General features: G+C 46.0%; 1 protein-coding gene across 1 annotated transcript in view; it reads left to right on the top strand.

Annotated features, from left to right (window-relative positions):
* The window catches only part of LOC120931160 (insulin-like growth factor 1 receptor), a 51,968-nt gene that overhangs the window by 1,474 nt on the left and 35,823 nt on the right, over positions 1-14,671 (top strand). The gene's annotated exons all lie outside the window — the stretch shown is intronic.

Here is a 14,671-nt window from a genome sequence, read left to right as displayed (position 1 = left end):
TTATTTTGTTATCAAGTTGTTATGGGTGAAGTTCCCCTTTAACTACTTGCCGACCAGCCGCCGCAGTTATACGGCGGCAGATTGGCTCCCCTGCGGGAGAGTCCGTAGCTATACGTCGGCTCTCTAAGCGGCCACTGACTCCCGTGCACGGGCACCCACGATTGCTCGTTACAGAGCGAGGACCGGGAGCTGTGTGTGTAAACACACAGCTCCTGGTCCTGTCAGGGGAGAAATGCCTGACCATCTGTTCATACAATGTATGAACATCGATCAGTCATTTCCCCTAGTGAGTCCACCCCCCCCCTACAGTTAGAACACACCCAGGGAACATACTTAACCCCTAGTGTTAACCCCTTCCCTGCCAGTGGCATTTTTATAGTAATCCAATGCATTTTTATAGCACTGATTGCTATAAAAATGCCAATGGTCCCAAAAATGTGTCAAAAGTGTCCGAAGTGTCCGCCATAATGTCGCAGTACCGAAAAAAAATCGCTGATTGCCGCCATTACTGGTAAAAAAATATATTAATAAAAATGCCATAAAAATACCCCCTATTTTGTAAAGGCTCTAACTTTTGCGCAAACCAATCAATAAAAGCTTATTGCGATTTTTTTTTTTTAAATATGTAGAAGAATACGTATCGGCCTAAACAGAGGAAAAAATATGTTTTTTTTATATGTTTTTTGGGGATATTTATTATAGCAAAAAGCAAAAAATATAATTTTTTTTTCAAAATTGTCACTCTATTTTTGTTGCAAAAACTAAAAACAGCAGAGGTGATCAAATACCACCAAAAGAAAGCTCTATTTGTGGTGAAAAAAGGATGCCATTTTTGTTTGGGAGCCACGTCACACGACCGCGCAATTGTCAGTTAAAGCAACGCAGTGCCGAATCGCAAAAAGTGCTCTGGTCTTTGACCAGCAATATGGTCCAGGGGTTAAGTCGTTATGGTGAGTAGTGTTGAGCAGAATATGCCATATTCGATTTCGCGATATATCTCGAATATATATTCGAATATTCGAGATATATATTCGCTAAATTCAAATATTCGTGATATTTTATCGAAATTAATTGATTGCGATTTTTCGCTATTGCGAATGCGAAAATAATTGCGATTTTTTTATAACTGCGGTAGGAGCGCTCTGATTGGCTCAGAATATTCGTGATATTTTATCGAAATATCGCAACATGCGAATGCGATATTTATTGCGCAATTTCGAGATATGCTGGAGGAGCGCTCTGATTGGCTCAGAATATTCGTGATATTTTATCGAAATATCGCAACATGCGAATGCGATATTTATTGCGGAATTTCGAGATATGCTGGAGGAGCGCTCTGATTGGCTCAGAATATTCGTGATATTTTATCGAAATATCGCAACATGCGAATGCGATATTTATTGCGCAATTTCGAGATATGCTGGAGGAGCGCTCTGATTGGCTCAGAATATTCGTGATATTTTATTGAAATATCGCAACATGCGAATGTGATATTTATTGCGCAATTTCGAGATATGCTGGAGGAGCGCTCTGATTGGCTCAGAATATTCCTGATATTTTATCGAAATATCGCAACATGCGAATGCGATATTTATTGCGCAATTTCGAGAAATGCTGGAGGAGCGCTCTGATTGGCTCACTCTGAAATCGAATATTCGAGATATTTTAACGCAATTTCACAAAATGCGAATGCGAAATTGATTGCAGATATTTCGAAAACTGCTGTAGCAGCACTCTGAAATCGAATATTTATGATATTTTAACCAAAAAACATATTGCGATTGCGATTTTTCGATCGCGCATGCGCAATTGCGCGAACAACACGCGACCATTTCCTGGAGCCTTGCCAGTTTCCAACTTATGATCGCAGCGCAATCACACAGCAACATGGTTGGAAGCAATTTCACTAAGTCTGAGGAAAAGTTGCTGATTTGTGTAAGTATTTTGACCACTGTTATTTCATCATCTTCAACTGCATTTTAGTCTAGTTTAAAAGTTAGTATATATGATCAGATATTAGTATTTCACAAAAAATGTGTCTCCTGCTTTTACAAAACTACAAGTCCCAGCATGCCTGGACAGCTGCAGACACCCTGGTTGGCAAATGTGTATTTAGGCACTTTTCCTTGTTATTTAGCATAATGAATTTAACATTTTTTTGGACATAGGACGTATGCGAACGTCCTGACTTCAGTGTCCTCAAGGCCCAAGGACGTTCGAATACATATTGCCCTTTAGATGTTGCAGAACTACAACTTCCAGCATGCCTGGGAATGCTGGCACTTCTAGTATTGTAAGTTCTGCAGGCCCCCATTTTTCAGGCCTTTATGCACGGGTCTCTAAACTGTGGCACCCTAGATGCAGCAAAAGTAAAATTCTTAGCATGCACTGACAGACCGTGGCTGATGGGAGTAGTAGTTTTGCAACAGCTGGAGGTGGACTGGTCTTGAAACCCAGAGTTAGGTAACAAACCCGTAGTGTTTTGCAACCATTCTGCCTCCAGCTGGTTATTTTCTGTTGAAAAGCCTGTGGCGTGCAAAACACAACCCAAAAACTCCACCCGGTGCAAGGAAAAATTTGCACACACCTAAAGAGTGACATCACAAAAAACTGCGACGGTTGCATACGTCAGTGGTCCTCCGAAAAGGTCCCGTCTCTGACCCCCCGGGGCGTTAGGCTCCTGACAGGGAAAAGAGTTAGCAACGCATATCTCCCCTATACGTGTATCCTGTGTTGTTAATAATATATTCATAATTATGCAAATGATAATGGCTGCTATATTTATGTAAAAAAGGTGGCGACCGAAATGGCAGGATATAAAATCTGTCATGTTACCCCTGTCATTGATTAATAAGGCGAGAATGCTTCCAATTGTTGAATAGCATACATTTACGTCATATATCCATAAGGCTGTCAACAAAAGTATTACAATATACTTTGTTCTTCATCTTGCAGAAGTTCCTGGAAACAGGATACGATGAGCTGCGGAGGCAGCAAGAAAAACAGGGAGTTATAAGCTCCCTGATTGAGGAACTACGCGCCCAAAACGGCGAAGAACACACTCGCATGGCGATCCTCAAAAAGTGGTCCGACCTGAAGAGGCGCCAGATGAACCGGGTCAGGCGTATCCGGAATAAATATCATCCTGGTAAGTTATTGGTCACAGTTATGTTTTTTTTCCCCTAAAGTGTATTTTGTGCGTGTACTCGAGAGAGGAGCCGGACTGCAGGAGTTGGGAGTAGGCAGGCCTCCCCCAGAGGTAATCTGCCACCTTTCTCCATGCCCCGGGTGGCAATGGCGGGTGTGAGGGGGTCCTCCCACACAGACCGTCCTACCTGCTCCGCTTCGAAGCCCAACGGGGCAGAGGGACTCCCTATAAGGGAGTGAGAGGATTTGCCCGCTCAACCAGCCCCGTTAGTCCTTCGCCTCTCTTTTTAGAGACCGCATGGTCAGAGTGCGTGCATGTTAACCCAATTGCGAGTGCGTGTGTAAGTGTGGTGGTTTTTGTGGGAGGGAGGTGGGCATACTAAGCGCAGGCTTACCTCGCATAGCACACCCACCGGGGGCCGAGCTGAGACCACCAAACTCAATTCACATGTAGCCGAGAGCGGGATCCGAACCCCTAGCTGCAGAGGTGAATGGCTTGTCAGCGCAGTGGCAATCGCGTTGAGCCAGCCCGGGTCCCTTGGGGACAGTTATGTAAGGTCATATGTAATTAATGTAAGGTCAGATGTTGTTAACCAAGACGCCATGTTGTTGTAACATATATCACCACCAGCCAAGGTATTCATAGTACTGTTGGAAAAAAACATGGGACAGCAGACAGGAACACAGAAGTTATGTGGGAACATACTTTTCCCATTGCTTTGCATGGGACTTTAAACAAAAAGCCCGACCCTCACCAATGGGGTTAGTTAAGGGATAAATTAACGATCCTATACTTTAAGTGGACGTATAGATAACATGTGACCAAGTGTTATCGAAATATCTACAGCTGTTATGAAGTAACATGTATTTCCCATAGAGTTGAATGGGACTTTAAAGAAAAACCCTGACCAAGGCAAATGGGGGTGGGTAAGGGTTAAACCACCAATCCTATATTTGTGGCTGACATATAAGTAACCTGTGTGCCAAGTTTCATGTAAATATCTTTAGCCGTTTGGACGTGATGGTGGAACATACATACATACATGCACACACACGTTGAGTTTTATATATATAGATTCCCACTAAATTCCTGTGTTAGGCGTGGGGTTGTTATAGTAATCCCGTGTACTCCATCAAGTCCTTTTTTTAACATGAGATCGTCTGAACAAAACAAAGGAGACAAAAACAGCTCATTTTACCATGGTGGCAGCCCAGCTCACGCTCAGTCCCCTGTAGTGCCCACAAGACCCTTTAATATAACATTGTCCCATTGGTTAACTGTCTATATAAATTAATTTGTATTCATATACAATACAGCAGAGTACACAGAATTTGCATACGTCATTAGAAAACATTTTTATAATATATGAACATTGTGTTATTATAGGAGCTCCGCTACCAACTGTGCGCCCCAAGCGCACAAGGCGACAGGCCGCAGAGGAGGAGCAGGAGGAGGATGTGGAAGAGGAGGAGAGGGATGAGGAGGAGCAGCCAGGGCCATCCACATCACCACCCCCAGCTCCTGTGGAGGAGCAAGAGGAGGAGCTGCACCCCCCCCCCCCCGAAACTTCTGGTGGAGTAGTGGGTGACGAGGAAGAGGAGCAGGATGAGACGGTTAATTTTACCATCAATCAGGAGGGTAAATATGTGCACAGAGATTAATAAAATTTCAACAATAAAATGTAGCTCTAAAAATGGACAGCATTTAAAGCAGGGCTGTGGAGTCGGTAGATAAATTTTTCGACTCCGACTCCTCAGTTTTATGTACTTCAGACTCCGACTCCCCGACTCCCCGACTCCGACTCCTCTGTATTAATATGCGAATGTATTTTATAGATTCCTTGAGGGAAAGAAACGCAACCTACCACAGGACTACTGGCTGGGAAGCCAACAGTCTACTGTATTGCACAGTTTAAGCAAAAGACAAACACAATGAAAACAATCAAGTGACTGGATAGTAGCAGCAGGCTTAAACATCAGGAACATGATCTTTAACAGTTCAAAAATACAGACCACATTATTTGGCTGTTTTAGAACAAAAACAAAGCTTATCTATAATGAACCAAAAAAAAAATATGAAAAACCTAGAAATGGTTTATATTAATCTTGAAATGTAGTTCTAGGCTTAGCAAATGCAAATAAATGCAATGTAGAGTTCTAAGGAAGAGAATTGCCTCTGCCAGATCCTCTTTCATAGAGTCTCTTAAGTCCGACTTTATTATTTTTATGGCTGAAAATAATCTTTCGTAACGGTCTTTGAAATCCAAATGTTTTTTTCTTATATCCTAACAGTTATAAAAAAGCTCAAGGGGAAACAAGCTGCCATGAAAAACATGACGCAGAGAGTACTGGCAAATGAGCAGCAGATACTTTTTTTGACGCGCCAAAATCAGCAGCTGGTGCAACAACTGGCGAAAAACATGGATGAGGTGACAGAGCTTCAGAAGTTAATGTCTTAATTTTTTTTTTTTTTTTTTTTAATAAAAAATGTTATATTTTGCAAAGGTTTCATTTCTTATTGAAATTGTTAGTTTTTTAAACACATCTAACTTCACATCTAACACATCAACATCAACATCAACACATCTAGCTTAATAATAACCGAAAACATTTTATACTATTACTAGCTGAATACCCGGCGTTGCCCGGTCTTCCTATCTTAACCTTTTGGGGAGGAAAATCATAGTAATATAAATATACCCATCTTTTATATAAGGGTGTTGGTAAGGGTTAATTTAACTGTTATATATTTTTATTTGGCATATAAGTAATATGTATAGCGGGTATTATTGAAATATCTCTAGGCGTACAGAAGTTATGTGGGAACATACATTTTCCATTGATTTGCATGGGACTTTAAAGAAAAACCCCGACCCTCACAAATGGGGGTAGTTAAGGGATAAATTAACTATCAGTGGTATCAGTGAACAGCAGTGGTAATAGGAGTATATAGAGTGGGAATTAACTTTTTACATAGGTGTCTTGACTGAGCAGCAGCAGCAGTAGTAGTAGATACAGAGTCATATCACTTGGGCAGGAGGTGCCATGATGAACAGCAGTGGTAATAGGAGTATATAGAGTGGGAAATTACTTTTGACATAGTTGTCTTGACTGAGCAGCAGCAGCAGCAGCAGCAGCAGTAGTAGTATTAGCAGTAGTAGTTGACACAGAGTCATATCACTTGGGCAGGAGTTGCCATGATGTACAGCAGTCTTAATAAGAGTATATAGAGTGTGAAATAACTGCTGACATAGGTGTATTGACTGGGCGGCAGCAGCAGCAGAAGCAGCAGTAGTAGTATTAACAGTAGTAGTTGATACAGAGTCATATCACATGGGCAGGAGGTGCCATGATGAACAGCAGTAGGAATAGGAGTATATAGAGTGTGAAATAACTGCTGACATAGGTGTATTGACTGGGCGGCAGCAGCAGCAGAAGCAGCAGTAGTAGTATTAACAGTAGTAGTTGATACAGAGTCATATCACATGGGCAGGAGGTGCCATGATGAACAGCAGTAGGAATAGGAGTATATAGAGTGTGAAATAACTGCTGACATAGGTGTATTGACTGGGCGGCAGCAGCAGCAGAAGCAGCAGTAGTAGTATTAACAGTAGTAGTTGACACAGAGTCATATCACTTGGGCAGGAGTTGCCATGATGTACAGCAGTCTTAATAAGAGTATATAGAGTGTGAAATAACTGCTGACATAGGTGTATTGACTGGGCGGCAGCAGCAGCAGAAGCAGCAGTAGTAGTATTAACAGTAGTAGTTGACACAGAGTCATATCACTTGGGCAGGAGTTGCCATGATGTACAGCAGTCTTAATAAGAGTATATAGAGTGTGAAATAACTGCTGACATAGGTGTATTGACTGGGCGGCAGCAGCAGCAGAAGCAGCAGTAGTAGTAGTATTAACAGTAGTAGTTGATACAGAGTCATATCACATGGGCAGGAGGTGCCATGATGAACAGCAGTAGGAATAGGAGTATATAGAGTGTGAAATAACTGCTGACATAGGTGTATTGACTGGGCGGCAGCAGCAGCAGAAGTAGTATTAACAGTAGTAGTTGACACAGAGTCATATCACTTGGGCAGGAGTTGCCATGATGTACAGCAGTCTTAATAAGAGTATATAGAGTGTGAAATAACTGCTGACATAGGTGTATTGACTGGGCGGCAGCAGCAGCAGAAGCAGCAGTAGTAGTATTAACAGTAGTAGTTGATACAGAGTCATATCACATGGGCAGGAGGTGCCATGATGAACAGCAGTAGGAATAGGAGTATATAGAGTGTGAAATAACTGCTGACATAGGTGTATTGACTGGGCGGCAGCAGCAGCAGAAGCAGCAGTAGTAGTATTAACAGTAGTAGTTGATACAGAGTCATATCACATGGGCAGGAGGTGCCATGATGAACAGCAGTAGGAATAGGAGTATATAGAGTGTGAAATAACTGCTGACATAGGTGTATTGACTGGGCGGCAGCAGCAGCAGAAGCAGCAGTAGTAGTATTAACAGTAGTAGTTGATACAGAGTCATATCACATGGGCAGGAGGTGCCATGATGAACAGCAGTAGGAATAGGAGTATATAGAGTGTGAAATAACTGCTGACATAGGTGTATTGACTGGGCGGCAGCAGCAGCAGAAGCAGCAGTAGTAGTATTAACAGTAGTAGTTGACACAGAGTCATATCACTTGGGCAGGAGGTGCCATGATGAACAGCAGTGTTAATAAGAGTATATAGGGTGTGAAATAACTGCTGACATAGGTGTCTTGACTGATCCAGAGGAGTCATGGGAGAAAATCATGTGGTCAGATGAGACCATAATATAACTTTTTGATCATAATTTCACTAACCGTGTTCGGAGGAAGAATAATGATGACTACAATGCCAAGAACGCCATCCCTAATGTGAAGCATGGTGGTGGTAGCATCATGCTTTGGTGGTGGTTTTCTGCACATGGGACAGGGTGACTGCACTGTAGTAAGGAGAGGATGACCGTGGCCATGTATTGCGAGATTTTGGGCAACAACCTCCTTCCCTGAGTTAGAGCTTTGAAGATGGGTCGAGGCTGGGTCTTCCAACATGACAATGACCCAAAGCACACAGCCAGGATAACCAAGGATTGGCTCTGTAAGGAGCATATCAAGGTTCTGGCGTGGCCTAGCCAGTCTCCAGACCTAAACCCAATAGAGAATCTTTGGAGGGAGCTCAAACTCCGTGTTTCTCAGCGAGAGCCCAGAAACCTGACTGATGTAGAGAAGATCTGTGTGGAGGAGTGGGCCAAAATCCCTCCTCCAGTGTGCGCAAAGCTGGTGTAAAACTACAAGAAAGGTTTGACCGCTGTAATTGCAAAGAAAGCCTACTGTACCAAATATTAACATTGATTTTCTCAGGTGTTAAAATAGTTATATTCAGCACTGTAAATACATCAGGTCCGGGGCTCCATCAGGGAATGCATGACAAGGGACCCTTCAGCGCCCTGAACCGACGACGGGTGCCAGAAAGTCACCGCCGATCCAGGACTCATTCATCTTTATGAATGTGAGTCTGTCCACGGAGTCTGTGGACAGACGGGTCCTCTTGTCCGTGACCACCCCACCTGCCGCGCTGAATGTCCGCTCAGATAGTACGCTGGAGGGGGGGCAAGACAATAACTCCAGCGCATACTGAGCGAGCTCGCGGCAGGTGTCCAATCTGGCAACCCAGTACTCCATGTGGTCGTTGGTGCTCATACTGTCAGAAGCACCGACGGACGCCATGTAGTCTGCCACCATGTGGGCCAGCCGCTGGTGGTGACTGCTGCTGGTGCTGGTACTGGGTCGCTCGGTTTGGAAGAACATCCTCATCTCTTCCATTAGGTCCCCTGCTCGGCTGCTGCTGGGTGCAGCCACCTGCTGGGTGAGATGAGGGGGGACAACTGGAGGCCGGGGAGTTGCCTGCTCCAACCGTCTGACAATGCCTGCCTGCAGTTCCTCCATCCGGTGCTGCCTCCGGCTGGCTGGGATGAACTGCTCCAGTTTCCCCTTGCACCTGGGATCCAAAAGGGTGGCCATCCAGAAATCATCCCTCGCCTTGATGGTCTTAACCCGGGGGTCCCTCCTGAGGCATCTCAGCATGTGGGCAGCCATGGGGAAGAGCACAGCCCGCTGTGACTCCTCAATGCTGGCCAGGTGAATGAGGTGGGACTCTTCATCCCTGAGGCGCTGCTGGTCAAACTCAGAGATGCCCAACCCCCGGACTATCGGTGCCCCCAACACCGGCTCTCCCTCCTGACCAGGCCCTGACTCCGGGACGACACCAGCAACCACCTCCTCCTCATCATCATCATCCTCCTCCTCCTCCTCGTCCTGGCCCTGGTCTCGGTCGAGCATTGCTGACTCCTCCTGCTCCACCAAGGCACTCTCCCCAGCTTCGAGCAGGCGATCTAGTGTCCTCTCCAGCATGAACACTATTGGCAGCACGCCATTGAGGCCGACGTGCTCACTGCTGACCATCTTGGTCGCCTGCTCGAAGGAGGACAACACTTGGCAGACCTGCTTTATCTGCCCCCACTCCGCACAGGCGATGAAAGGGAGTTGTGGTGAAGCCCTCTCAGTGCCTAGTTCCATCAGGTACTCCCTCACCGCCCTTTGCTGCTCCCACAACCTCTGCAGCATATGGAGGGTGGAGTTCCACCGCGTCACACTGTCCACAATCAGCCTGTGAAGGGGCAGACTGTACTTCCGCTGCAACTTGGACAGGGACGCGGTAGCGGTTGGGGAGCGCCTGAAGTGGCTGGCAATCCTACGCGCCTTTGCCACAATGTCACTCAACCCTGGATAAGTGCGCAGGAACTTCTGCACCACCAGGTTGAGGACATGTGCCAGACAGGGCACGTGGGTCAGACTGCCAGCACTGAGGGCGGCGAGTAGGTTGCTGCCGTTATCGCAGACAACCATACCTGCCTGGAGCCTTCGGGGTGTCAGCCACTTCTGGACCTGAGCCTGAAGTGCTTTCAGCACTTCTTCTCCAGTGTGTCTCCGGTCCCCTAAACTAACAAGCTGGAGCACGGCCTGACAGCGCACGTGCCCCACACTTGAGTAGCTACGGGGGCGCTTGCTGGGAGGCTCAGCAGCTGCGGAGACAGTGGCTTGAGGGAGACCAGCAGTTCTCCCCTGGACACCCCGGGGCGGCACCACAAGATCGGTTGCCGCCGATCCCTCACCGACGCCTCGGAGGGAAACCCAATGGGCCGTGAAGCTGATGTAGCGCCCCTGCCCATGCCTGCTGGTCCAGCCATCCATTGTCAGATGAACCCTGTCGCTGACAGCGTGATCCAGCGACAGGGTTACATTCTGCACAATGTGCTGGTGTAGGGCAGGGACACCAGTCCTGGCAAAGAAATGGCAGCTGGGGACACGCCATTGGGGTTGGGCCTGCTCCAACATCTGCCTGAAGGGGTTGCTGTCAACTATGTTGAAGGGCAGCAGATGTTGGGCAATAACCCTTGCCAGGAGCCCATTGAGGGAACGCACACGTCGGTCTCCAGGGGGGAAGGGAGTGGTGCGGTCAAAGGCGTCTGAAATCGACGCCTGGCGCCGGACGGCAGTGCGGGACACAGACGCGGAGGGTGCTGTGGAAGTAGAGGTCTGGCTGCCGGTACCAGTACCTCTACTCGAGGGAGCGGGGGGGCATGACCTGCTGGAAAGAGATGAAGATGTGGCAGGGGCTGCTGTACCCTGCTCACTTGTGGTGGTGGCGCTGCTACCACCACCACGCTTCATCTCGTCAAACACCGCCCAGTGGTTTATCCTCAGGTGCTGGTTCAGGGCTGTGGTACCCACCCGAGCCAAACACTTCCCTCTCTTCACCCTCACTTTACAAATCCGGCAGATGGCCACGGTAGGGTTGTCTGCCACCAGGGTAAAGTAATTCCAGACAGGTGACTTCAGCACCGCCCTCCTGTCAGATGGGGTGACGCTTACTTGCACCTGCTGGGACTCGGTGCGCACAGGTGGAGCTGCCTGCTGCTGCTGCTGCTGCTGCTCCTCCTCCTGACACCTCCTGCTGCCATCACCAGTGGAGACCCTGACGACGGTCTCCCTGGTGGTGACCTGGCGCACCGTTTCAGCAGGGTGCCTACCTTCCCCGTCGTCACTGACGTAGTGAGCCGACGCGTCAGATGGCAACCATGATGGGTCACCCTCTTCGCCCCCAGAGATGTCAGACCAAGGGCTGAAATGTGTTGGTCTGAGGGAACCAACTGACATGGAGCCTCTAGCCTGGCTCCGCTGTCCCCTCACCCACGCCTGGGTCTGACTAGGTGCTGCTGTTTCCTGCACCAAAACAGCAGCACCAGTTTGAAGGGATGTCTCTGGGATACTGCCAGCAGGTATCCCATCCTCCTCATCCATCCCTTCAAAAAGGTCCTGACCATCAGGACAGAGCTGAAGGTCTGCCTGATGCATGGCCTCCCCCAAGATATCCCTCTCACTGTCGCTGTCGAACAGTAAGATGCTGGACTCTTGGGGGCTGGGGGGGGGTACTACAGGCACCGGTGTAATGGTGGTACTACTGTGAGTCGGGACCGACGACTCAGTGGCACTGCTGTGCCCCATGTAGTCCACCACTACTTCAGCCTGAGATGGCAATATCGGGCGGCTGCCCGATGGGAAGAACTCCTGGATCAGGCGTACTCCCCTTGCACCCGATCCTCTACCACTAGTAGGGGCACGAGAGGTACCCCGTGCTGGCAGCGATCCAGCACTGGGAGTAACTCCCCTACCCCTGCTGCCACGGCCACGGATGCCGCTCATTATTGCTGATATGTGTGTGGGGGGGGTAAACTTTATTGGGGGGGGGGAAATGTGAACAAAATGTGTTTTTGTGTTTTTTTTACAAGACAGGCACGCAGACAAAGACGTACACAGACAGCTACTAAACTATAAGAAAAGTAGTACACCAAAGACAAGGACTACAAAATTAAAGAAAAAAAAAAGCACTAAACAAACACTAACTTTTTTTTTTTTTTTTTTTTTTTTTTAAACACAAAACACAGACACTAAACACACACTAAGCTAAGCTAGATGAAATAAATGTACACTAACAGTGTGTACACTTACTACACAAAATTTAACTAAACTGAACACAAAACTTAGCTTTTAGAAAAGCTCTTTAGGAAAAACTAAGCAAAATGTGCACTGAAATGACTAGCAAATATCACTGAACAGCGAACCTGCAAGATCTAACAGTAACACAAGATGAACAAAACTTAGCTTTTAGAAAAGCTCTTTTAGAAAGCTCAGCAAAATGTGCACTGAAATCTCTAGCAAATATCACTGAACAGCGAAGATGCAGGATCAAACAGTAACACAAATGAACAAAACAGCACAAAACAGCACAAAACGTAGCTTTGAAAAAAGCTCTTGGGTCTATTGCTTTGAAAAAAGCAGTTGATATACTGGAAAAGATCCACTGGAATCACTAAATAGCAATGCTGGTGATGATATAAATCAATCAGGAACAAAGACACAGGAACACAGAAACAGCCTCCACACTCTCTAGCCAGCTTCTGAATCTGCAATGAAATGGTGCTGGGAGTGAGCTTATATAATGTCCATGCAGGCAGGTTCCTATTGGTTGCTAACCTCTGACGAGTGTGGAAGGAGAACTCTGATTGGCTCTGATGCAAAAGGGCGGAGCAAATAATCGCGCAATATTCCTATTGCCGAATATTCGCATTGCGAATATTCGGCAATATAAAATGATCGCTTCAGCTACTCGGCCCAAGGTCTCTAATCATACCAGCAATGCTTTTAGACGTCTATGGAGATCACTAGGATGTGATCTGTTTTAAAAATGAAACTGTAAAAATCGCTCTGATGCGGAAGATCGGGGCGAGGAAAATAATCGCGCGATATTGCGTTTGCCGAATAATCGCATTGCGATTTTTCGGGAAAATTCAATGAACGCTTCAGCTACTCGGCCCAGGGTCTCTAATGATACCAGCAATGCTTTTAGACGTCGATGGAGATATCTAGGATGTGATCTGTTTTTAAAAAAAAATTGTAAAAAATCGAATATTCGGAATTGCGAATATTCACCGCGAAATTCGAAATATAGCGCGATTTCTTGAATATGCTATATTCGAGTCGAATATTCGCAATGCGAATATTCGTGAGCAACACTAATGGTGAGCACTGCAGTAATAATTCAAAATCCTCTCTCACTGGAAAGGCACCATATGTTTCTCTTTATGGCATATTTATTACTAAAAGTACTGAACAAAAATCAGTTGTATTGGTGAATTAAAAATAAAATTGTTAAACGGAGAATTTAAAGCGGCTGCATTCACAGAAAAAAAAAAAACTTGGCATTGGGGGGCTAAAATGGCCGGTTGTTGTGTAATCCGCTCTGTCTGCTGCGAGTGCAATCTGGATAAAGCTGCTTTTATAAACTGCGCAGGGGGAAAAAAAGTGTTTTGGTAGGAAGGCCAGTCTAGTGTGTTGTATTAACCCCTTCATTGTCTGTGTATAGAAAGGGATACTTAGTAGAACTTTGGCAACACATATATACAGTTGCAATAAAAAGTATGTGAACCCCTTTGGAATGATATGGATTTCTGCACAAATTGGTCATAAAATGTTATCTGATCTTCATCTAAGTCACAACAATAGACAATCACAGTTCGCTTAAACTAATAACACACAAAGAATTAAATGTTACCATGTTTTTATTGAACACACCGTGTAAGCATTCACAGTGCAGGTGGAAAAAGTATGTGAACCCTTGGATTTAATAACTGGTTGAACCTCCTTTGGCAGCAATAACTTCAACCAAAGGTTTCCTGTAGTTGCAGATCAGACGTGCACAACGGTCAGGAGTAATTCTTGACCATTTCTCTTTACAGAATTGTTTCAGTTCAGCAATATTTTTGGGATGTCTGGTGTGAATCGCTTTCTTGAGGTCATGCCACAGCATCTCAATTGGGTTGAGGTCAGGACTCTGACTGGGCCACTCCAGAAGTTGTATTTTCTTCTATTTAAGCCATTCTGTTGTTGATTTACTTCTATGCTTTGGGTCGTTGTTCTGTTGCAACACCCATCTTCTGTTGAGCTTCAGCTGGTGGACAGATGGCCTTAAGTTCTCCTGCAAAATGTCTTGATAAACTTGGGAATTAATTTTTCCTTCGATGATAGCAATCCGTCCAGGCCCTGACGCAGCAAAGCAGCCCCAAACCATGATGCCCCCACCACCATACTTCACAGTTGGGATGAGGTTTTGATGTTGGTGTGCTGTGCCTCTTTTTCTCCACACTTAGGGCTAGATTCAGCAACAACATACAGCGGCGTATCTCCAGATACGCCACCGTAATTTAAAATCTGCTCCGTCGTACCTTTACGCCGATTCTCAAAGGCAGATACGTTCAAAAAATAGTCTTCCTCCGCTGACGTAACTTGAATACGCCGGCGTATAATTGCGTGCAATTTTACGCTGGCCGCTAGGGGCGCTTCCGTAGATTTCAGTGTAGAATATGCAAAT

The sequence above is a fragment of the Rana temporaria genome, chromosome 3 (genome assembly GCF_905171775.1).
Source record: "Rana temporaria chromosome 3, aRanTem1.1, whole genome shotgun sequence".
Taxonomy (NCBI): Eukaryota; Metazoa; Chordata; class Amphibia; order Anura; family Ranidae; genus Rana; species Rana temporaria.
The sequence above is the reverse complement of the archived record's forward strand: the minus strand, read 5'-3'. Positions and strand labels throughout refer to the sequence as shown.